Below are 2494 nucleotides of genomic sequence, written 5' to 3'. Positions count from 1 at the left end.
GCTATGAACTGGAGTTCGTAATAAGACACCGCCACTTCCGGCCCTTTCTGGGCGTGACCCGGGGTGGGAGGAGCTGGCGGGGTCAGGGAGGAGTAGGGTCTCTGCTTTCACTTCCTCTCAAGGCAGCTTTAGTCCCGCCCATTTCTGCTGCTTCTCCAACACAGGTGCCTGGTGGGGTGGGCGGGGCCTGGCGCGCCTGGGGCGGGGCTCGGGGAGGAACCAGGAAGAGGCGGTCCGCGCCTAAGGGCCCACAGCTGTGGCTGAGACTGCAGCTGCAAAGACTCAGTCCACAGACTGCAGCCCACACCAGGCCCAGTGAGCCCTGGACGTGAGCTGAGCTCAGGCAGGATGTCAGCCTCTGGGGTGGCGCGGAGCAGCAGGAGAAAAACCGAGAAAAAACCTGCTACTTGGGAAGAAGCGAAATTGTTGGCGGGCTCCATGGCGGTCATGAATGACATGCGAAGACGCAGAACTTTGTGTGATGTGACTCTCATGGATCAGGAAAGAGAGATCCCTACTCATCGTGTGGTCCTGGCTGCATCCAGCCCAGTGTTTAATGTTATGTTCACAACTGACACGCTGGAATCAAAGTCCTTTGATGTAGAACTCAAAGACTCCGACCTGACATTATTGAGCACCTGGTGGAATATGCTTACACTGCTAGGATCTCTGTGAATAGCAACAACGTGCAGTCTCTGTTGGATGCCGCAAACCAGTAACAGATTCAGCCTGTGAAGAACATGTGTGTTGATTTTTTGAAAGGGCAAGTGGATGCTTCAAACTGTTTCGGTCTAAGCATTCTAGCAGCGCGTCTAGACTGTCCTGAGTTGAAAGCCACTGCAGACGCCTTTATTCACCAGCATTTCACTGACGTTTCCAAAACTGAGGAGTTTCTCCAACTGGATGCTCAGCGAGTAACACGTCTGCTCAACCAGGACCCCTGACCGTGAGCGCAGAAGAGCAGGTTTATGAGGCTGCCGCCAGGGGCCTGAGACACGATGCGCCGAATCGCCAGCCTTTTATGGTGGATGTCCTCGCCAACGTCAGATTTCTTCTCATCTCCAAGAATTTCTGATGTAAAACCGTCCGAGTTGAACCCCTCATTCAAGACAACCCTGAGTGCCTTAAGATGGTGATGAGTGGAATGAGAGAGCATCTACTGTCTCCTGTGGATCGGAAAGAACTGGCAAATGGAACAAGGCCTCGAAGACCACAGTCTTGTAGATACTTTAACCCAAAGTTAGAAAAAGGTGCATATTCTAAACGATCCTGCCGTGAGAATATAACTGCAGAAATCTCATTTGATGCGTGTTTTGCTCTTTAAAATGAGCTGTGTTGACAACTATTTTGTATATTTAACCACACGTTTTTGGTCTTCAAGTAGAACAGTTTAAATAACGAAGGAATTGATCCCTCATTTTCCAAAAAGTCTCATTCAATAAAGTATGTTATTCCCTAAAGCCAGCATTATTAGAATTCCATCACAATATGTATTCAGAATTTATATTAAATGCGCCAACCCCTCCCTTATTTTTGTTATAAAACTTTGTCTTGGAAATATTTTGGCATTTACTAGGACCTATCTATATATTTTTCATAATAATTATTTCTAATATAATGATTGCAGAGGCAGCTTTTGTTAGAAATCATTTATCTTGCCTGAACCAAAGTGAACATTAGCTTATAGTCTGATGTAAGTAAACTACTTATTATACAGGATTGTTTAGTAATTATTTTTAAATTCTTGTACTTGGCATTTTTGAGAAATGTTGGAATGATATTAGCTATTAATCAATGAGACCCACCCATAGGTGGCCTATACCTGCCAGGAATGGTGGCTTATTATTATTATTAAATTGATCTTCAGAGAACATTTTCAGTAGTAACATGTAATTATCCAGAATTAAGCCAATCTACTTTTTTTTGAGCTAATAAACTTATACACTATTATCTCTATATATTCCTTGTATATAAATGATGACAGGAGGAAAGTGTGTATTAATTTGCGGATGAAAAATGACAGAATAGAAAATCTTAATCTTTTTTCTGAATATTGCCAGGAAATGACCTCTTGCCTCTCTATTTTAAAGGTAAATCACACCATTCTGAGGAGGCCAGGGAAGAGAGAACTTTTAATCTATGAGAGTAGGATAATTGAGTTTCAAATATTTCACTGAGAAATGTAATTAAAAAGTAAAAAGTTTTCCTTTTTTTTTCACAACTTTTGGAAGACTATGATCCTGAGGGAAGGAGAAGGCGGGTATGTTGCGCAGAAATTATATTAACTGGTGTGGATTTCAAGGCAGGTTCAGCATTGCCATTGGTGTTCTAATTGGAAAATTCTCCTCTAGAGATGATAGACTATTTCTTGTGCTCCTCATTTTAAGTGGGAATTCCTCTTTTGGTTTGATATCTCTGCATAATGTAGGCGATGGGTTCCGTGGTCCTTTGTGCACACTGTAGTTTCAGAAAATGGCAAGCCAGTCTTAGGCCT

General features: G+C 43.2%; 1 pseudogene; it reads left to right on the top strand.

Moving 5' to 3' along the window:
* Positions 1-348: 348 nt before the first annotated feature.
* Positions 349-1324, top strand: LOC142443153 (kelch-like protein 7 pseudogene; annotated as a pseudogene).
* The last annotated feature ends 1170 nt before the right edge of the window (positions 1325-2494 follow it).

This window comes from Tenrec ecaudatus, chromosome 3 (assembly GCF_050624435.1).
Source record: "Tenrec ecaudatus isolate mTenEca1 chromosome 3, mTenEca1.hap1, whole genome shotgun sequence".
NCBI classification, from domain to species: domain Eukaryota; kingdom Metazoa; phylum Chordata; class Mammalia; order Afrosoricida; family Tenrecidae; genus Tenrec; species Tenrec ecaudatus.
Note: the sequence above shows the minus strand (reverse complement) of the source record. Positions and strands in the feature narration are given on the sequence as shown.